The 23,604-nt window shown below is 47.2% G+C and overlaps 1 long non-coding RNA gene across 1 annotated transcript in view; it reads left to right on the plus strand.

Annotated features, from left to right (window-relative positions):
- Positions 1 to 23,604, plus strand: part of LOC135057947 (uncharacterized) — a 106,946-nt gene that overhangs the window by 32,711 nt on the left and 50,631 nt on the right. Inside the window, exon 2 of the long non-coding RNA XR_010244484.1 lies at positions 16,563 to 16,648. This is a non-coding gene — a long non-coding RNA (uncharacterized LOC135057947). The remainder of the gene's footprint in view (positions 1 to 16,562; positions 16,649 to 23,604) is intronic.

Raw genomic sequence — 23,604 nt, forward strand, 5'->3', positions numbered from 1 at the left:
GAGAAGGCAAAACAGATCTTAGATCGTGCTAAAGGAATATCAGGACCAGACAAAAATGGATACTGGTCACTCTGTGGCTCATTTGTAACAGGGATCGGGAAATAAAGTCTAAGGTCCGCTTCCGTGGCTGTCTAACAAACCTGATCCGACAGTCTCAGTTAAATGGCCCGGGTTTACACCCGTGTCGGTAATACCCTCAGTTAAAAGAGTATAACCGTGACCTATATAGCATATGCGTATAGGTCCCTGTTGGATAATGAATCCCAGAGCCAATTTCCATTGTGTCCGGTAAAACCCAGAGTGTATTCCCCCTTTGTTTATATATAAGGGATATGCATGCAGTCAAGGGTAGCACATACGAGGCGTCGGGAGAACTGGCAACAGGCAATCATGGGGATAATGGGGAAAGCAGGGGAAGGGAAGGAGAGGGGAGAGGGGGGGGGGGAGGGGCGGGAACAGGGGGAGGAATGGGTGGGGGAAAAAAAGGGAGGGGCGAAAGAGGGGGTAGGTAGGAGGGGGAGAAAAGAACAAGGAAAAGAAACCCTTTCCTCCCCCTGTCAGTTCTCCCGACGCCTCGTATGTGCTACCCTTGACTGCATGCATATCCCTTATATATAAACAAAGGGGGAATACACTCGGGGTTTTTACCGGACACAATGGAAATTGGCTCTGGGATTCATTATCCAACAGGGACCTATGCGCATATGCTATATAGGTCACGGTTATACTCTTTTAACTGAGGGTATTACCGACACGGGTGTAAACCCGGGCCATTTAACTGAGACTGTCGGATCAGGTTTGTTAGACAGCCACGGAAGCGGACCTTAGACTTTATTTCCCGATCCCTGTTACAAATGAGCCACAGAGTGACCAGTATCCATTTTTGTCTGGTCCTGATATTCCTTTAGCACGATCTAAGATCTGTTTTGCCTTCTCATGTTTCTCATTGGTGGAGGGTCTCCATGGTAATGTGGTCACAACTTCTCTGCCCACCCACATACACGTCTTTCATAGGCGTTGTATATGTCACGTTATGGCTTTCCACATTGAGTAGCAGCGTCCTGGTTGCCACCGCAACTGACGCGTCAGCAATGACGTCATCACGCCGCGACCGGAAGCAAGACGGACCCGTCACGTCTCCGGCCGCGTACAATGCACTGGCGGGCTTCTCCGGGATATAAGGTACGTTAGCACACTTCATTCTTGTTACACACCTTGACAAAGGGGCATGTGAGCCCCGAAACGTCGGCTTTATGTAATTGTCTTTGAATACAATTTTTCCTATTTACAAAATCCTCGAGTGCCACTGCCTTTTTTGGAGTTATATATATATATATATATATATATATATGTAAGAAACGGAATTGGTCGGCACTCCTGTAATAAAGTGCAAATACATATATATATTTATGTATTTATTTTTTCCATTTACATTTACAAGCCTTGTGCTCCACGTTATTGGATGCTTTGGTGGGTGCTGCTAGCTACTAGTCTAATGCTAAGTATATATATATATATATATATATATATTATTTTTTTAAGTGCTGGACACACAAGTATATACACACATATCTATCAACTTGCAGGAAAACTACACAATGCAATAAAATAGGGTGCCAGGTCAGGTATATATCTGAATAAGTCCAAGTCTCCACTACCGTTTTGATGTATTCACACCTTCCTCATGGACTGCACCATGCGGAAGGTGTGAATACACTTACACGGTACCGTCGAACTTTGTCCTGGATGGAGGGGTGATTATAATAACTGATAAATTGACTGCTGTTTGACAGTTATTGTGCCGTGATGCCATTACACAGGCTTGGTGAACATTTGTTATTGCTGTTCATGATGGATTACAGTTACACTTTCTCTAACGTCCTAGAGGATGCTGGGACTCCGTAAGGACCATGGGGATAGACGGGCTCCGCAGGAGACATGGGCACTTTAAGAAAGACTTTGACTCTGGGTGTGCACTGGCTCCTCCCTCTATGCCCCTCCTTCAGACCTCAGTTTGATACTGTGCCCAGTGAAGACTGGGTGCATTTCAGGAGCTCTCCTGAGTTTCCTGTAAGAAAGCATTTTTGTTAGGTTTTTTATTTTCAGGGAGCCTGCTGGCAACAGACTCCCTGCATCGAGGGACTGAGGAGAGAGAAACAGATCCACTTCTCTGAGTTTCAGGGCTCTGTTTCTTAGGCTACTGGACTGTTTCTTAGGCTACTGGATTAGCTCCAGAGGGATCGGTACGCAGGTCTCACCCTCGCCGTCCGTCCCAGAGCCGCGCCGCCGTCCTCCTCGCAGAGCCGGAAGAAAGAAGCCGGGTGAGTTTGTGAGGAAAAGACCATCTGAGGCGGCAGAAGACATTTGGATCTTCACTGAGGTAACGCACAGCACTGCAGCTGTGCGCCATTGCTCCCCTTCACCTCACACACTTCGGTCACCATTTACACACATACTGGTACGTTACTCAGACCGGCTATTGCGTCGGCCTGGGTTTGTAGTGCTGTAGCAGCATGGACAGATTCCTTATCAATGGATATTGAGACTCTTGATAAGGATACCATTTTACTGACCCTAGGGCATATAAAAGATGCTGTCTTGTATATGAGGGATGCTCAAAGAGACATTAGTTTACTGGGTTCCAGGATAAACGCTATGTCTATTTCTGCTAGGCGTGTCTTATGGACCCGACAGTGGACTGGTGATGCCGACTCCAAGAGACATGTGGAGTTGTTGCCTTACAAGGGTGAGGAATTGTTTGGAGAGGGACTGTCGGACCTCGTCTCCACGGCTACGGCAGGTAAATCAAATTTTTTGCCATATATTCCCTCACAATCTAAGAATGCGCCTCATTATCAAATGCAGTCCTTTCGTTCCAATAAAAGCAAGAGAGCACGTGGATCGTCCTTTCTTGCCAGAGGTAAGGGCAGAGGAAAAAAGCTGCACAACACAGCTAGTTCCCAGGAACAGAAGTCCTCCCCGGCCTCTGCAAAATCCACCGCATGACGCTGGGGCTCCCCTGAGGGAGTCCGCTCCTGTTGGGGCACGTCTTCGACTGTTCACCCACGTCTGGGTCCACTCACAGGTGGATCCATGGGCAATAGAAATTGTTTCCCAGGGTTACAAGCTGGAATTCGAAGAGGTGCCTCCTCGCCGGTTTTTCAAATCTGCCCTACCGAAACACCCCCTGGAAAGGGAGATTGTGTTACATGCGATTCACAAATTGTGTCTTCAACAAGTGGTGGTAGAGGTTCCCCTGCTTCAAAGAGGGCAGGGGTACTACTCAACTCTGTTTGTGGTCCCGAAACCGGACGGTTCGGTCAGACCCATTTTAAATTTAAAATCCCTGAACCGTTACTTAAAACGGTTCAAGTTCAAGATGGAATCGCTCAGGGCGGTCATCGCCAGCCTAGAAGGGGGAGATTTTTTGGTATCTCTGGACATAATGGATGCATACCTGCATGTTCCCATATATCCTCCTCATCAGGCGTACCTGAGATTTGCGGTACAGGATTGTCATTACCAATTTCAGACGTTGCCGTTTGGGCTTTCCACGGCCCCGAGAATTTTCACCAAGGTAATGGCGGAAATGATGGTGCTCCTACGCAAGCAGGGTGTCACAATTATCCCATACTTGGACGATCTCCTCATAAAAGTGAGATCATGGGAGAAGTTGCTGAACAGCGTATCACTTTCACTGAATGTGTTACAGCGACACGGCTGGATTCTCAATATTCCAAAGTCGCAGCTGAATCCTACAACTCGTCTGCCCTTCTTGGGCATGATTCTGGACACAGACCAGAAGAGGGTTTTTCTTCCGACGGAAAAAGCGCAGGAACTCATTACTCTAGTCATGAACCTGTTGAAACCAAAACAAGTGTCAGTACATCATTGCACTCAAGTTCTGGGAAAGATGGTAGCAACATACGAAGCCATTCCATACTGCAGATTCCATGCAAGGACCTTCCAATGGGACCTATTGGACAAATGGTCCGGGTCGCATCTGCACCTGCATCAGCGGATCACCCTGTCCCCCGGGGCCAGAGTATCTCTCCTGTGGTGGCTAAACAGTGCTCACCTTCTAGAGGGCCGCAGGTTCGGCATTCAGGACTGGATCCTGGTGACCACGGACGCGAGCCTCCAAGGTTGGGGAGCAGTCACACAGGGAAGAAATTTCCAAGGACTTTGGTCAAGTCAAGAGACTTGTCTTCACATCAACATCCTGGAACTAAGGGCCATATACAACGCCCTACGTCAAGCGGAGATCTTACTTCGCAATCGACCAGTTCTGATCCAGTCAGACAACATCACCGCAGTAGCTCATGTAAACCGCCAAGGCGGCACAAGGAGCAGAGTGGCAATGGCGGAAGCCACCAGAATTCTTCGCTGGGCGGAGAATCATGTAAGCGCTCTGTCAGCAGTGTTCATTCCGGGAGTGGACAACTGGGAAGCAGACTTCCTCAGCAGACACGATCTGCATCTGGGAGAGTGGGGACTTCATCAGGAAGTCTTCGCGCAGATTGCAAGTCGGTAGGGACTACCCCAAATAGACATGATGGCATCCCGTCTCAACAAAAAGCTACAAATGTATTGCGCCAGGTCAAGAGACCCTCAGGCGGTAGCTGTGGACGCCCTAGTGACACCGTGGGTGTTCCAGTCGGTATATGTGTTTCCTCCTCTTCCTCTAATACCCAAGGTGTTGAGGATAATAAGAAAAAGAGGAGTGAGAACAATTCTCATTGTTCCAGATTGGCCACGAAGGACCTGGTATCCGGATCTGCAAGAAATGCTCACAGAAGATCAGTGGCCTCTTCCTCTAAGGCAGGACCTGTTACAACAAGGTCCCTGTCTGTCCCAAGACTTACCGCGGCTGCGTTTGACGGCATGGCGGTTGAATGCCGGATCCTAGCGGAAAAGGGTATTCTGGATAAGGTCATTCCTACGCTAATAAAGGCTAGGAAGGCAGTGACATCTAAACATTATCACCGAATATGGCAAAAATATGTTTCTTGGTGTGAGGCCAGGAATGCTCCTACGGAGGAATTCCATCTAGGCCGTTTTCTTCACTTCCTACAAACTGGAGTGAATTTGGGCCTAAAATTAGGCTCCATTTAAGTTCAAATTTCGGCCTTATCCATTTTCTTTCAAAAGGAATTGGCCTCTTTACCTGAAGTACAGACTTTTGTGAAGGGAGTACTCCATATTCAGCCTCCTTTTGTACCTCCAGTGGCGCCTTGGGACCTTAACGTGGTGTTAAGTTTCCTTAAGTCTCATTGGTGTGAACCACTGAAAACAGTGGAGTTGAAATATCTCACTTGGAAGGTAGTCATGTTGTTGGCCTTGGCTTTGGCTAGGCGAGTTTCGTAATTGGCAGCTTTATCACATAAAAGCCCCTATCTGGTTTTCCATATGGATAGAGCGGAGTTGCGGACCCGTCTTCAATTCCTACCAAAGGTGGTCTCATCCTTTCATATGAACCAACCTATTGTCGTGCCTGTGGCTACTCGTGACTTGGAGGATTCCGAGTCCCTTGATGTGGTCAGGGCTTTGAAAATTTACGTGGCCAGAACGGCTAGAATCAGAAAAACAGAAGCACTGTTTGTCCTGTATGCAGCCAACAAAGTTGGCGGCCCTGCTTCAAAGCAGACTATTGCTCGCTGGATCTGTAACTCGATCCAGCAGGCGCATTCTACGGCAGGATTGCCGTTGCCAAAATCGGTTAAGGCCCATTCCACTAGGAAGGTGGGTTCGTCTTGGGCAGCTGCCCAAGGGGTCTCGGCACTACAGCTGTGTCGAGCTGCTACTTGGTCGGGGTCAAACACCTTTGCAAAGTTTTATAGGTTTGATACCCTGGCTGAGGAGGACCTCCTGCTTGCTCAATCGGTGCTGCAGAGTCATCCGCACTCTCCCGCCCACTTGGGAGCTTTGGTATAATCCCCATGGTCCTTACGGAATCCCAGCATCCTCTAGGACGTTAGAGAAAATACGATTTTAAACCTACCGGTAAATCTTTTTCTCGTAGTCCGTAGAGGATGCTGGGCGCCCGTCCCAAGTGCGGACTACTTCTGCAAGACTTGTATATAGTTATTGCTTACATAAGGGTTATGTTATAGTTTCATCGGTCTTGGACTGATGCTATGTTGTTTTTTCATGCTGTTAACTGGGTAGTATATCACAAGTTATATGGTGTGATTGGTGTGGCTCGTATGAATCTTGCCCTTGGATTACAAAAATCCTTTCCTTGTACTGTCAGTCTCCTCTGGGCACAGTTTCTCTAACTGAGGTCTGGAGGAGGGGCATAGAGGGAGGAGCCAGTGCACACCCAGAGTCAAAGTCTTTCTTAAAGTGCCCATGTCTCCTGCGGAGCCCGTCTATCCCCATGGTCCTTACGGAGTCCCAGCATCCTCTACGGACTACGAGAAAAAGATTTACCGGTAGGTTTAAAATCTTATTTTTTCTGCATTAGCAGGGTGTGGGTTCAGTATGTTTGACCACCGGAAAGGATGCCGGCGGTCTTTGTACCAATGCCACCATCCCAATGTTTGAAATCCTGACAGGGAGAGGTAAGTATATTACCCCCTCTCCCCTACACTCTAACTCTTACCCACCCTCTATACTTACTGTTTGGGATACCAGCTATCGGGATTCCAGCGCTGACTTTCTGACAAGTGTCGGGATTCGGGCATCAGTACTCCGACTGCCAGGATCCCTACAGCCGGCATTTTAACTGCATCCCTATCAGGGACGTGCAGTCAGGGGAGGCAGGGGAGGCAGTGCCTCCCCTGTGATTAATTATTAAAATAATATAAAGAAGATACTTATGACACATATTCTGTGTCATAAGTATATTCTTTATGTAATTCTAATAATTTTCCTGGTTTAAATGTGTTTGGGAGGCACTGATAGCAGTGCCTCCCAAACATAATGGAAACGGGACTGAGCTGGGGGCGTGGCCAAGCACTGGGCTGTAAAAGCCCATTCAAAAAGATAGGCAAAGCGGCACTTTTACAAGTGCCTCGCTGACAGGGACACCACCCCCATGTCAGCGAGGCACCTGTGACTGGACAGCGGATCCAGTGCTGGATCCGCTGTCCAATCCCACACATGCGGCGCTGGAGGCGGCGGGTCCCGGCGGTGAGTGTCACTCTCCCCCGACCTCCTCTGTCTTCCTGCTGACCCAAGCGCCGTGGTGTGCGGCTATCCCCTCCTCCGCCCTCCCGCTGACCGGAGCGGCTCTCTCCCCTCCGGTGCGGCTCTCCCCAGCAGCAGCAGAGGTAGTGTGTGCGTGTTGTGTGTGTGTCCAGCAGCAGCAGGGGGGTGTCCAGCAGCAGCAGCAGAGGTAGTGTGTGTGTGTGTGTGTTGCGTGTGTTTGTCCCCAGCAGCAGCAGGTGGGGGGGGGGGATGTCCAGCAGCAGCAGCAGGTTATTGTATCCAGCAGCAGGTAGGAGGGAGGGGGTGTGTGCAGCAGCAGGTAGGGGGGTGGGTGGGTGGGTGTGGGTGTGTGTGCAGCAGTAGGTAGGGGTGTGTGTGTGTGTGTCGGTCTCGTGCGGCTCTCCCCAGCAGCAGGGATCCACAGCAGGTGGGGGGGTCGGTCTCGTGCGGCTCTCCCCAGCAGCAGGTATCCTCAGCAGGTGGGGGGGGGTGTGTGTGTGCTGGTCTCGTGCGGCTCTCCCCAGCAGCAGGTATCCCCAGCAGCAGCAGGTAGGGTGTGTGTGTGTGTGTGTGTGTGTGTGTGTGTGTGTGTGTGTGTGTGTGTGTGTGTGTGTGTCGGTCTCATGCGGCTCTCCCCAGCAGCAGGTAGGGGTGTTTGCGTGCAGCGTGTGGCTCTCCACAGCAGCAGGTAGGGTTGTGTGTGTGTGCAGCGGGAGGCTCTCCCCAGCAGCAGGTAGGGGGTAGTGTGTGTCCTACCAGCTCAATATCTTTTCCCCGTATTTAATTAACCCACAGCCTGTCACTTGCACCTGTTACACGTGACTTCTGCACGATACCTGCTCTCATAGGTAGCCTATTGGCCCACCGCGGGCACCATATATACGAACGTACGGGACCCATCACCTCCGATCATTAAACGATGGAACATATGCCTGGAGGTGACGGGTCCTGTACGTTCGTACATACAGTACCTATAGTGGAACAATAGGCTACCTATGAGAGCAGGTACCGTGTCGAAGAAGTCACGTGTAACAGGAGATGCGGAAGCAACTGACAGCGCAGTAGGCTGAGGATTAATAGAACATACGGGGAAAAGACATCGGGCCGTTAACAGGTTTTACTGCTATATTACTGCTTAGTACATCCTGCCCTCTCTCTCTCTCTCTCTCTCTCTCTCTCAGTTTGTAAGTATAAAGTTCATTTTTACAGGTACCCCTACCCTATTGGATCCTACTGGACAAGTGGACGTGATCGGCGTGGGATGTAGGTAAGTAATCTGTCTCTCATTTTTACAGGTACCCCTATTGGATTCTACTGGACAAGTGGACGTGATCGGCGTGGGATGTAGGTAAGTATGTGTGAGTGTGTAAGTGTGTTTTAATAAATTTTTACTTTCACGGTGTGTGAGTTGTGTTTTTAGTTGGGTATTTTTTTTTTTGTAGAACTACAGGTACCAGCGGGCCCGTTATTTTCCCGCATGCTGGTACTTGAGGTTCTCCAAGTACCAGCAAGTGGGGGAGGCTTGCTGGGCCTTGTAGTTCCAAAACAAAAAACAATATTCCTTTTTTTACACACATGGCTATCAGCCCGGCACCCACCGCCATGGGGTGCTGGGGACAGCCTCGGGCTTCACCCCTGGCCCTTGGGTGCCTGGAGGGGGGGGTGACCCCTTTATTTAAGGGGTCCCCACTCCTCCAGGGAACCTCGGCCAGGGGTGACTAGTTGGGGGGGTAATGCCACGGCCGCAGGGACCTACATAAATGTGTCCCCCGGCTGTGGCATTATGTGCCTGGGTAGTGGAGCTCGGTGCTGGTTTTAAAAATACGGGGGACCCCTACATCTTTTGTTCCCCATATTTTTGGAACCAGGACCGGACTAAGAGCCCGGTGCTGGTTGTCTAAATACGGGGAACCCCTGTCCAATTTTTCCCCCAGTATTTAAACAACCAGGACCGGCTCAAAGAGCCCGAGGCTGGTTATACTTAGGAGGGGGGACCTCACGCATTTTTTTTTTTACATTTTTTTAACCCATTCAGCCCCTTCTCCATTAAGTTAATGGAAGCCCTGGACAACAGAATTGCATTCATGCCCTCCTCCCACTCCCTTCCCAGTCCCAAAGACTATTTTTTTTTATATGAAAATGTACAATATATCACAAGTATGATGAGCAGGCAGGCAGCGGGCATTGGCGGCATCGGACTGAGATGCAAATTAGTGGCGGAGGGCTGGGTCAGTTGATGGTGGGCGAGTTTGTAAGCCATTGGCGGTGGCAGTGGGCATTGGCTCAGAGGCAGTAGCGGGCATTGGCTCGGTGGCGGTAGGGGTCATCGGCAGGATGCGGCAGACATTATGGCTGTAGTGCCTCACCAGCCACTGACCTCACCGCACGCCACTGATCCCTATGGTGTGCTGGTCCCTATGATTACAGAACCCTTTTTGGGAACCTGGAGGCATGGACTTACTGAGATAGATAGATAGATAGATAGATAGATAGATAGATAGATAGATAGATAGATAGATAGATAGATAGATAGATAGATATGGGAGGCATTCAAGTTGCCAGCTACCGGTATCCTGGCGGTCAGGTTACCAACGCCAAAATTCCGACACACGGTGAAATACTGGTGGTCGGAATCTCGAGTGCCGCCCAGAATCCACACTCGGGTGGTGGTCCACGTCAACACCCAAAGGGGAATATAACCCTGTAGCAACTGAATATAACCCTGTGGAGACCCAAAGCGCGTCAAGTGCAACGAGCCTGCGAGGGGACACCCTGCGCTCGCCGCCAGTATTCTGGCTGTCGAGATCCCGGCATCGGTCTCCTGACAGCCAAGATCATGACATATATATATATATATATCTACAGTAGATAGATAGATAGACAGATATATATTAGATTGATAGATTTACAGACAGACAGACGATAGATAAGAGAGCCATGAGATTGACATGTTTGACATGTTTTTTTCTTCAGTGTAGCTGTGCAGACAGTTCCCGCCTGTTCATCCTTCCCTCCTCCCAGGATTCAAAGCGGCCAGCCAAGAGGGCGAGGGGCAGCAGCAGCGGCGCCACTGCCGGCATTAAGAATGATGCAAGCACCAATTACAGTGCGCCGCTGAGGCTACAGAGTCACCGACCCTCCCCCTCCTCCCCCATAGCTGATTCTGCTCCTCCTCTCGCTTGAGCCATTTAAGGGGTGCGCAGCACACAGGGGCCAGCGGTGTGTAATGAGTCTAATGACTCATTACAATGCTGCTGGCTTTGGGCCCCTTGGGCCCGCCGCAAGTTTCACCACTGGGTGGAAGCACTAAAGGAGGAACATTATAGAAAAGTTTACTGTAGCAATTTAGGGAAAGTGCACACCTGCTACAAAAACAACCATGCAGATGCACTAATCATCAGTGTGTTTAACTTTCATTCATGACTTGAAGTTCAGTAAAAAAGAAAAATTAACCTCTCTTTACATACCATGATGGGAGGTTCAGATGGGGCAGTGGCTCTGAGTTTATTCAAGAAGAGCATTATCACCAGAATGTCTTGCTTCAAATAGGCTAAGCTGCAAGAGGAGAGTACAATTGTCATAGGGCCATTAGACCCATCGATAACTCCGATGGAGGTAATAGAGTATGAAAGCTAAATCTATTTTTTTCCCTTGCATTAAACAACATAGCCCTTAGATACATGTACAAATATAGAAATGTAAATACATATTTTACATATATTAAGTACAATATTCGTTTTATTTACATAACAATTGTTCCTAACATAAACTGTGCAAGTACTAAATGCAACATTACTGTAATAAATTCCAAGAATAACACAACCCATATATAATGTAATCTCATTAAAAGAAAAGAAGTACATAAGAAACATTAACTAAAACCCTCTGGATCTATAGTCATCTGGAACGTAGAAGCTATTCACCATCAAGGTCATTAAATATGTATAAATGGAAGTATTTGCCAGTCGTCACTGTGTTTAAAGGCTAATTCTACAGAATGCTAAACTACACTTCATGCTCGGAACACTGAATATACAGGAAACACCCGCTCCATCAGCGCTATTGTATTTAGTATTTACCTATCACAACTAGAGGATCATTGTGGCATGAAACAGTAGTTGTTCAGTCTACAAAATAGCGATCTCTGATATTGTTTTATTAAATTAGTCACTTATTTCTTATAGCCACTGTGAACCTGCTGCCTGTCAGACGTGATGAATGGAAATGGTAACGGAGCTCATAGGATGATGTGTTGTAAAGTGAGAGCAGAATGTGTAAATCTTTTGAGAAACCACAAAAATGTGTGAATGTAATGGCACTGCAGAATATGTATGCGCAATAACTGTGAATATATATATTTATTTATTTATAAGCAGTTGGTTTACTCACATCTTTTCGGAAAAGACCATTTGAGAAGGAATATCATTATGATGGGGCACCCTGTACTACGCAGTGCAGTATGAACCCAGAGTGTTGAATCAGTAAAGCAAGATACCTTATCTACAGTATGGAGGTATTGGTTTTGGAGTTGGTGAATTAGGTCTTGCAGCAAAAGGGCCCGGAACTACTGTTGTCACATGTGGTCGTTGGAACACAACGGGGGTCAGCGAGATTGACCTCTACTGCCAAATCCTAGCTGGATAGTTGGGAAAAGGTGATAAGGAGAAAAAGGAGGCCAGTAGTGATACTAGGTCATTATAGATTATGGGGGGCAGTCATAACCTAATGCAAGTTCCATGTAAGGCGGAGAACCTGGGGCTTACAGAGGAGTAGGCAGGAGGCCCCCTGCTTACCAGGAGGCCAATGCAGGTACAAAATGAAATTAACATATATATTGGTAGATGCTCAATTAGCTTAGTGATATCATTCAGGTGCTCGAAAGGGAGGAATATTTCTAAGCAAGAAAAAAAGGCATTTGTTTCCCCCAGCACCCTGAATGATAACCGTAACCAGATATAAATTCCACATAATAATAGAATTCAGAGATCTTCGTTACACATATTTGCGCAAATGTGTGAATAAGCCCCAAAGCCGCATCAAGGCGTCTCTGTATATTAGCGGCACACAATCTGTGGGCAGGGGAGAAAAAAGTGGTCTAACGATCAGCAAATTAAATCAATTAGCTTGCCAACTCAACAGGATCCCGAGGGCATTAAGAACACTATAGACAGTAAAAAATTGAGATTGTTAAGTATTGCTATAGCCTCTTGGTGGAACCTGTCTGATCCTAATAGCTGTCTATGGAAAGAATTCTGGTTAAGGACATTCTGTGTGGACTAACCTCCATTTTAGGTTAGTCCACACAGAATGTCCTTAACCAGAATGCTGGGTTTATTTGGGTAAACAGCAGGTAAACCCTGTAACAGCAGTAATAAAAAGTATGGTTGTATGCACAGGGTTAACAGCAGTAACAGCGGTGGTCACTATAATGGCTAGGGTAGGTATAACAATGGTAACACAGGTCACATACTCAGCGGAGCTATATACTTCACTTCTGTGCAGTACTGTGACACTCTAACACAGTGGCATGCACTGGGTCACACATGCTAAGTAGTATGTCAGTGACATCATCCTTCCACGGTGCCACTGCATGCAAGATAAGGAGACAGCGCAGGAATGCACTCTTATCCAACATTAAGTTTGGGTGCTTATAAAGATAGCAACGTGATTGATCCATTTTCTGTATGTGCACATTGTTTGCTGTATTTTCTCACTACAGGCAAAGGGATGCATGTCACGCTCAGCGTAAGTTGTGGTTCCGACAACCGAATTTTGACTGAAGGGACAGCTACCTGTGAGGAGAGTAAACAAGGTGGTTGAATGTAATTCCTCCTCATGGGGTGGAGTCCAAACTAATTGTTAACGTTGGCCGGAGGGCGTAAAGAAAAAGGAGGACCCTGTAGGAAGATAAATGTAGTTTTAATGAATAACAGGCTGTACACAAATATTGGAGAAATTGATGAAACTGGAAGAATTAGAGTCTATGGTTAAATTACTTGAAGAGTGAAGCTGAAGAACTCCGGTAAAGAAGAACTGAAGACTGTGATTAAAAGACGAGGCTGAAGAACTTGGACTTTGAAGAAATGAAGACGTGATTTGTGATTGAAAGACGAGGCTGAAGAACTAGGACTTTGAAGAAATGAAGACTTGTGATTTGTGATTGAAAGATGAGGCTAAAGAACATGGACTTTGAAGAAATGAAGACTTGTGACTGAAAGACGATGCTGAAGAACTTGGACTTTGAAGAAACGAAGAGCCTGCGAGAACCACCGTTAGCACCTGGAGCTCCTCTACGACCTGGGACCCCATGAGTGCTTCCACGAGTGGCGACGGGCTTAGACAGCAGGACTGCAGCAGCGTTTAGGTAAACGATAGATGAGAGCCACCAGGACCAGGGCACCAGAAGTAACCTGGGAGCACAGAGCTGGAGAACCTTTCACAAGAGGTAACTTGAAGCACTGGCACTCTCCCTCTGAGCCAGCCCCTTTTGTAAGGGTAGAACACGCAGGATTGGCTGAACACAGAATGGGAACTTCATTGGTTATACTCTGGTCTCCAACATGGCTGCCCCCAGCACAGGAGACATACTCAGCTGTTCGCACACAACTTTAGCCAGCTTCTGTCTCTGACACACTATACTGTGTCACCACTAGAGAACCATACCGCAGCGATCCTTGCCGCAGTGTCCGGCTCTCCAGGCCCCTGACACCCGGCCCTCAGCAGCCGCACATCCGCCCAGGAGGACCCGCCGCCAGCAGCTCCCTGCCGCCGCAGCTGCGCCAACCAGTGGTATGGCAACCCCCGGGAGCACCCGCCAGAGGTAAGGCCCCGGAGCCTGACAATGCAGTCCCAACTGTCAGAATACCAGCGGCAGGACCTCGACAGATGAAAATGCAGACAGCTTGAAACGGTAAGTATGGGGACTAGGGTTAGACTGCGGAAGGGGGGTTAGGGTTAGGCTGTGGTAGAGGAGGGTTAGGCTGCGGACAGTTGGAGGAGGTTAGGCTCCCGAAATTTACGATTATGTTTAAGATGCGTGGGGGGGGGGGGATGGGCGTGGCGACTAGGCATAGATTACTTTGCAAAGATTGCTGTCATTTTCACTATAGGTAGAGAAGGGCACTCAAAGATTAGCTCTCACATCCAGCACCATGCAAGAACACCAGAAGGGTAAGTTTGTGCGACAACCCTTAGGTGACTCAACCCTTAAGTGAAGAATTTATAGCACTTATTGGTGCTAGCAGTAGCATGCCAGAAATCCATCAGGTGTCACAAGCCTAAAGATTGTACTGCTAAGTGTGCAGACAACCAAAAACAGTGAAGTCACTTAACCTGTAATTACAAATGAGAAAGGCACACAAAATAATTTAGTTTTTTATGGTAAATACGAACTTCTGATAAAGTCACGTAATATGACAATCAGGTGTCATGAATGATGATAACATTTCCGAATCAGGCATCTTTGAACAGTTTGTTCTGTTTGAACAAAGAATTCTTTATTGAAACTGATTGTATCTAGACAAGAATTACCTCCAGTCTCCATTGCTCAACATGATACATGTTATCAGCCTCTCCATCACCTTTTCAGTTAGAGCTGTTCTGATTTATCTAGCCCCAGATGCCTAAAAAGTAAACACACTGGTCAAGTTCTGGCACAGAGCTTTAAATTGGCAAGCTATGGCTTAGTGAACTAGTTACTCAATGATGCCCCAAGGCCATTGCATCTGTTAAAGATCATTCCTTAAATAGTAAACACCATGCAACACTCAGTCAGGGAAGAAAGTTAAATTGAATTTGCGTTTTATTCAGAGACCCTTTCTTGTTCCACGTAGCATAGTACCAAATTGATTTGGCTTTGGACTTGCAAGCAATGACATTTTACAGATAAAGCGAAAGTTTGATTAGAAAATTGTAAAACAGACCGCGAACAGCGTCCAGGACAGAACTGTAGAGATCAAGTTGAATGACCTCCTTCATTTCTAATTAAAAGTTTTTAATTACCTTTGAGTCTAGTTTAGGAAATTAGCATTTAATCTCCCTTGCTTATACTTTTCTAGAATTGTCGTGTACAGGACATGAGGGTCTGAACAATTGTGGCTTTTAACCCAAAATGTTTGGAGTACATTGAGGTCTTGAAGTCCTTACTTATTCCAGTTAATAGAGTCTGACTTGTATTTGTTGTGGTTGGTGAGAGATTTCATATTTTCATTCACATTACAAAATGCAGTCAGAAGTTTAATATCTGCGTGTTTATATTTGACCATCTCCCACCTCTTCCCAGAGGCCAATACGTAAAATAGCCCTCTGTGATTCTGGATTTATTTTATTTTCCCATTCCCAGAGGGATTTTCCACTTTCATGTGACATTAATTTATTGGATTGTACATGCTCTCCTGCCACTTTTCCTAAATACTGTATGTTGCTTTAATTCTTGGCTTTGATCTGTGATTCCCAACCATGTCTTTATAACACCAGGCAGAATTGTTGATTCTTGTTGCTCTGGAACCTTAGACAAAGCTGCTCTCTGGATACAATTGTAACCTATGCAGAGATCACAGCAGAGCTGTATTATATCTCAGGGAAACTAAAATAAATGGGTTGAGTATGGAAGATCAACAATGTCACCATCCACTTTGTTGATCGCAGTATGCTGCTGTCGGGATCTCGATATGGCTCAAATGCTACTCCAGGTACCTCACCAGTGCAGCTATTCTAACTGTAGACATGCCGATAAGCATTATATATACAGTATGGGCCTATCTTGGAAGTTTAGGAAAGAAATGCCCAATGGTGGGAATAATAGAGTCTATGGATGGATACAAAGATGTTTTCTTTTGAGCGGTCTTTGAGTATATTTAAGATGAACCGATTAAGATTCAACATTTGACTGTTAATCAAGTGTACTACACTATGGGGGTAATTCAGAGTTGATTGCAGCAGCAAATTTGTTAGCAGTTGGGCAAAACCATGTGCACTGCAGGTGTGGCAGATATAACATTTGCAGAGAGAGTTAGATTTGGGTGGGTTATATTGTTTCTGTTCAGGGTAAATACTGGCTGCTTTATTTTTACACTGCAATTTAGATTTCAGTTTGGACACACCCCACCCAAATCTAACTATCTCTGCACATGTTATATCTGCCCCCCCCCCCCCCCCCCCCCTGCAGTGCTCATGGTTTTGCCAAACTGCTAACAAATTTGTTGCTTCGATCAACTCTGAATTAGGCCCTCTATACTTTTATTATGTTGATGGTAAATTATGTTGATGGTAAATCTCATTTCAGTAAGTATAACGTTAAGGATCAATAAATCACATAATCAGAAGAGTACATAATGTGTTTGTGTTAGGCACATTTATATTGGATTTTTTTACTTATTTGATGTTCTATACTTTTAACTCCTTTGTTGCAGAGGACCAGTTGGGCTCATATTCCTGATATGAGCTAGACTACGAAAGAGACCAGGACACCGGTTAAGACTTCCTGCAACATCTGCCGGTAAATTTGAGTGTGCTGCCAGATTGAAAAATTGTGGGAAGGAGGGGAAGGAGTTTAAGTATCTATCTCCCCCACTATATATACCATAGAAAGATTGGAGTACTCTCATTTGAAAGAGTGATGCCCACATAAAGGTTAATGTATGATACCTATCACCAAACAATAACACCCTGCACTACAAAAAAACAATGTAGTCCGGGCATTGGGGAAGACCTCCCCCAACCTGCCTACAAATAATTAAAGGGCATTCATTTTAGAAAGAGGGTTATGCCCTCTTTTAAATGTTGGGGTACTGTAGAACTTATTGTCTGGTGATCATCTGGGATCACCAGGCTATGTTACCCTACACTACAGAAAACCTAAATTTTCCATATATGAGAAGGATGGCACTATGCATAGGCGTTTCTGTAATGGGTGCAATGTGTGCAGTGCAGGGGGGGCCCACACGCACACACTGCACCCATTTTTAATACTTACCTTTCTGGAGTCCAGCGTCTGGTGCTGCAGTCATGGCAAAAATTTACGTCAAAATGCCCACCGCACGTGCACAGTAGCCAAAGTGGTCTCCGAAACATAGTGGGCTCTATGTTTCCAGAGACCTGCGCATGCACAAGAGACTCTGGCACAATGCCGGAGACTACTGCGATGTACAGAGGAGGGGGCCCACCCAGCGGTGCACAAGGGCCCCCTCCTCTGTTAAAATGTTCCTGACACTATGTTCCCTATTACACATATAGTGACAGAGGGGACTCCCTTCTTTGTGTTGTGAACACTAAGGGCAGTATTCAATTCTTTTCACCCCCCTTCCACAGCCATTCTGTTTCTGCTGATGGGTGTGGTATAATCATTTCAGCTTGCTACCCCCGGGGTAGCGAGGGCACCCTATCCTTTACGCAGCTAAACCTGATAACTATGGGCACAATATGCGTGATAATGGGGATCACTTTAGAAAGGAGATTGGGCGTGATATATCATTTGAATACCACTCTAAAGATCACTTGTGCCACAGAAAAAAAATGTTTTCCATTGATAGGGGAAGGACATATTGTGCATTTTCTCCCACCCCATATTGGCACACACCTACATGGGGGGCACTTTGTCTCCTCTTTCAAACAATCTGTCCTCTTTGGTGGTTATTGTATGATAATTGCCAGAAAATAGTTCATACAGTACACAAAAAATACAAAAAAGTGGTACCTCATTAAATTTCATAGGTTGTGTAGTTTATAATGGTAGGCCTTGTTGGAGTACAATTTTCTTTCTACACATATAGTAAGAGTTTAAATTGAGACAGCAAGCAAGCATTTAATAAAAAGGCATTTTCATTTCAAGCGCAGAATTTATTTTTGTCAAAACCTACAGTATACATAGAATACAGCTATGATAAGGTGGGTTACCGACAGGCAGGCCCGGGACTCACAAAATAGGCACCCCCCTCCCCAAAAAACAAACAAAACAAAAAACATAAAAATAAAATATATATATATATATATATATATTTCTCTGACGTCCTAAGTGGATGCTGGGACTCCGTAAGGACCATGGGGAATAGCGGCTCCGCAGGAGACTGGGCACAACTAAAAGAAAGCTTTAGACTACTGGTGTGCACTGGCTCCTCCCACTATGACCCTCCTCCAGACTTCAGTTAGAATCTAGTGCCCGGCTGAGCTGGATGCACACTAGGGGCTCTCCTGAGCTCCTAGAAAGAAAGTATATTTAGGTTTTTTATTTTACAGTGAGATCTGCTGGCAACAGACTCACTGCAGCGAGGGACTAAGGGGAGAAGAAGCGTACCTACCTGACTGGAGGTAGCTTGGGCTTCTTAGGCTAATGGACACCATTAGCTCCGGAGGGATCGAACACAGGACCCGACCTCGATCGTTCGGTCCCGGAGCCGCGCCGCCGGCCCCCTTACAGAGCCAGAAGCAAGAAGTGTTCCGGAAAATCGGCGGCAGAAAACTTCTGTCTTCAAGGTAGCGCACAGCACTGCAGCTGTGCGCCATTGCTCCTCATGCACACCTCACACTCCGGTCACTGATGGGTGCAGGGCGCTGGGGGGGGGGGCGCCCTGAGGGCAATATAATACACCTTGGCTGGCAAATCTACGCCATATATAGTCAGGAAGGCTATATAGGTGCTAAAAATACCCCTGCCAGAATTCCAGAAAAAGCGGGAGAAGTCCGCCGGAAAAGGGGCGGGGCTATCTCCCTCAGCACACTGGCGCCATTTTTCCCTCACAGCTCCGCTGGAAGGACGCTCCCTGGCTCTCCCCTGCAGTGTCAAGCTACATAAGGGTAAAAAAGAGAGGGGGGGCACTAAATTTAGGCGCAATATATGTATACAAGCAGCTATTTGGGGAAAAATCTAGAGATGAGCGCCTGAAATTTTTCGGGTTTTGTGTTTTGGTTTTGGGTTCGGTTCCGCGGCCGTGTTTTGGGTTCGAACGCGTTTTGGCAAAACCTCACCGAATTATTTTTGTCGGATTCGGGTGTGTTTTGGATTCGGGTGTTTTTTTCCAAAAACACTAAAAAACAGCTTAAATCATAGAATTTGGGGGTCATTTTGATCCCAAAGTATTATTAACCTCAAAAACCATAATTTACACTCATTTTCAGTCTATTCTGAATACCTCACACCTCACAATATTATTTTTAGTCCTAAAATTTGCACCGAGGTCGCTGTGTGAGTAAGATAAGCGACCCTAGTGGCCGACACAAACACCGGGCCCATCTAGGAGTGGCACTGCAGTGTCACGCAGGATGTCCCTTCCAAAAAACCCTCCCCAAACAGCACATGACGCAAAGAAAAAAAGAGGCGCAATGAGGTAGCTGTGTGAGTAAGATTAGCGACCCTAGTGGCCGACACAAACACCGGGCCCATCTAGGAGTGGCACTGCAGTGTCACGCAGGATGGCCCTTCCAAAAAACCCTCCCCAAACAGCACATGACGCAAAGAAAAAAAGAGGCGCAATGAGGTAGCTGACTGTGTGAGTAAGATTAGCGACCCTAGTGGCCGACACAAACACCGGGCCCATCTAGGAGTGGCACTGCAGTGTCACGCAGGATGGCCCTTCCAAAAAACACTCCCCAAACAGCACATGACGCAAAGAAAAAAAGAGGCGCAATGAGGTAGCTGACTGTGTGAGTAAGATTAGCGACCCTAGTGGCCGACACAAACACCGGGCCCATCTAGGAGTGGCACTGCAGTGTCACGCAGGATGTCCCTTCCAAAAAACCCTCCCCAAACAGCACATGACGCAAAGAAAAAAAGAGGCGCAATGAGGTAGCTGACTGTGTGAGTAAGATTAGCGACCCTAGTGGCCGACACAAACACCGGGCCCATTTAGGAGTGGCACTGCAGTGTCACGCAGGATGTCCCTTCCAAAAAACCCTCCCCAATCAGCACATGATGCAAAGAAAAAGAAAAGAAAAAAGAGGTGCAAGATGGAATTATCCTTGGGCCCTCCCACCCACCCTTATGTTGTATAAACAAAACAGGACATGCACACTTTAACCAACCCATCATTTCAGTGACAGGGTCTGCCACACGACTGTGACTGATATGACGGGTTGGTTTGGACCCCCCCCAAAAAAGAAGCAATTAATCTCTCCTTGCACAAACTGGCTCTACAGAGGCAAGATGTCCACCTCATCTTCACCCTCCGATATATCACCGTGTACATCCCCCTCCTCACAGATTATCAATTCGTCCCCACTGGAATCCACCATCTCAGCTCCCTGTGTACTTTGTGGAGGCAATTGCTGCTGGTCAATGTCTCCGCGGAGGAATTGATTATAATTCATTTTAATGAACATCATCTTCTCCACATTTTCTGGATGTAACCTCGTACGCCGATTGCTGACAAGGTGAGCGGCGGCACTAAACACTCTTTCGGAGTACACACTTGTGGGAGGGCAACTTAAGTAGAATAAAGCCAGTTTGTGCAAGGGCCTCCAAATTGCCTCTTTTTCCTGCCGGTATAAGTACGGACTGTCTGACGTGCCTACTTGGATGCGGTCACTCATATAATCCTCCACCATTCTATCAATGTTGAGAGAATCATATGCAGTGACAGTAGACGACATGTCCGTAATCGTTGTCAGGTCCTTCAGTCCGGACCAGATGTCAGCATCAGCAGTCGCTCCAGACTGCCCTGCATCACCGCCAGCGGGTGGGCTCGGAATTCTGAGCCTTTTCCTCGCACCCCCAGTTGCGGGAGAATGTGAAGGAGGAGATGTTGACAGGTCGCGTTCCGCTTGACTTGACAATTTTGTCACCAGCAGGTCTTTCAACCCCAGCAGACCTGTGTCTGCCGGAAAGAGAGATCCAAGGTAGGCTTTAAATCTAGGATCGAGCACGGTGGCCAAAATGTAGTGCTCTGATTTCAACAGATTGACCACCCGTGAATCCTTGTTAAGCGAATTAAGGGCTGCATCCACAAGTCCCACATGCCTAGCGGAATCGCTCCCTTTTAGCTCCTTCTTCAATGCCTCCAGCTTCTTCTGCAAAAGCCTGATGAGGGGAATGACCTGACTCAGGCTGGCAGTGTCTGAACTGACTTCACGTGTGGCAAGTTCAAAGGGCATCAGAACCTTGCACAACGTTGAAATCATTCTCCACTGCACTTGAGACAGGTGCATTCCATCTCCTATATCGTGCTCAATTGTATAGGCTTGAATGGCCTTTTGCTGCTCCTCCAACCTCTGAAGCATATAGAGGGTTGAATTCCACCTCGTTACCACTTCTTGCTTCAGATGATGGCAGGGCAGGTTCAGTAGTTTTTGGTGGTGCTCCAGTCTTCTGTACGTGGTGCCTGTACGCCGAAAGTGTCCCGCAATTTTTCTGGCCACCGACAGCATCTCTTGCACGCCCCTGTCGTTTTTTAAAAAATTCTGCACCACCAAATTCAAGGTATGTGCAAAACATGGGACGTGCTGGAATTTGCCCATATTTAATGCACACACAATATTGCTGGCGTTGTCCGATGCCACAAATCCACAGGAGAGTCCAATTGGGGTAAGCCATTCCGCGATGATCTTCCTCAGTTGCCGTAAGAGGTTTTCAGCTGTGTGCGTATTCTGGAAAGCGGTGATACAAAGCGTAGCCTGCCTAGGAAAGAGTTGGCGTTTGCGAGATGCTGCTACTGGTGCCGCCGCTGCTGTTCTTGCGGCGGGAGTCCATACATCTACCCAGTGGGCTGTCACAGTCATATAGTCCTGACCCTGCCCTGCTCCACTTGTCCACATGTCCGTGGTTAAGTGGACATTGGGTACAACTGCATTTTTTAGGAGACTGGTGAGTCTTTTTCTGACGTCCGTGTACATTCTCGGTATCGCCTGCCTAGAGAAGTGGAACCTAGATGGTATTTGGTAACGGGGGCACACTGCCTCAATAAATTGTCTAGTTCCCTGTGAACTAACGGCGGATACCGGACGCACGTCTAACACCAACATAGTTGTCAAGGACTCAGTTATCCGCTTTGCAGTAGGATGACTGCTGTGATATTTCATCTTCCTCGCAAAGGACTGTTGAACAGTCAATTGCTTACTGGAAGTAGTACAAGTGGGCTTACGACTTCCCCTCTGGGATGACCATCGACTCCCAGCGGCAACAACAGCAGCGCCAGCAGCAGTAGGCGTTACACGCAAGGATGCATCGGAGGAATCCCAGGCAGGAGAGGACTCGTCAGACTTGCCAGTGACATGGCCTGCAGGACTATTGGCATTCCTGGGGAAGGAGGAAATTGACACTGAGGGAGTTGGTGGGGTGGTTTGCGTGAGCTTGGTTACAAGAGGAAGGGATTTACTGGTCAGTGGACTGCTTCCGCTGTCACCCAAAGTTTTTGAACTTGTCACTGACTTATTATGAATGCGCTGCCGGTGACGTATAAGGGAGGATGTTCCGAGGTGGTTAACGTCCTTACCCCTACTTATTACAGCTTGACAAAGGGAACACACGGCTTGACACCTGTTGTCCGCATTTCTGGTGAAATACCTCCACACCGAAGAGCTGATTTTTTTGGTATTTTCACCTGGCATGTCAACGGCCATATTCCTCCCACGGACAACAGGTGTCTCCCCGGGTGCCTGACTTAAACAAACCACCTCACCATCAGAATCCTCCTGGTCAATTTCCTCCCCAGCGCCAGCAACACCCATATCCTCCTCATCCTGGTGTACTTCAACACTGACATCTTCAATCTGACTATCAGGAACTGGACTGCGGGTGCTCCTTCCAGCACTTGCAGGGGGCGTGCAAATGGTGGAAGGCGCATGCTCTTCACGTCCAGTGTTGGGAAGGTCAGGCATCGCAACCGACACAATTGGACTCTCCTTGTGGATTTGGGATTTCAAAGAACGCACAGTTCTTTGCGGTGCTTTTGCCAGCTTGAGTCTTTTCAGTTTTCTAGCGAGAGGCTGAGTGCTTCCATCCTCATGTGAAGCTGAACCACTAGCCATGAACATAGGCCAGGGCCTCAGCCGTTCCTTGCCACTCCGTGTGGTAAATGGCATATTGGCAAGTTTACGCTTCTCCTCCGACAATTTTATTTTAGGTTTTGGAGTCCTTTTTTTACTGATATTTGGTGTTTTGGTTTTGACATGCTCTGTACTATGCCATTGGGCATCGGCCTTGGCAGACGACGTTGCTGGCATTTCATCGTCTCGGCCATGACTAGTGGCAGCAGCTTCAGCACGAGGTGGAAGTGGATCTTGATCTTTCCCTAATTTTGGAACCTCAACATTTTTGTTCTCCATATTTTAATAGGCACAACTAAAAGGCACCTCAGGTAAACAATGCAGATGGATGGATTGGATACTAGTATACAATTATGGACGGGCTGCTGAGTGCCGACACAGAGGTAGCCACAGCCGTGAACTACCGCACTGTACTGTGTCTGCTGCTAATATATAGACTGGTTGATAAAGAGATAGTATACTCGTAACTAGTATGTATGT

Source organism: Pseudophryne corroboree, chromosome 3 (genome assembly GCF_028390025.1).
Source record: "Pseudophryne corroboree isolate aPseCor3 chromosome 3, aPseCor3.hap2, whole genome shotgun sequence".
NCBI classification, from domain to species: domain Eukaryota; kingdom Metazoa; phylum Chordata; class Amphibia; order Anura; family Myobatrachidae; genus Pseudophryne; species Pseudophryne corroboree.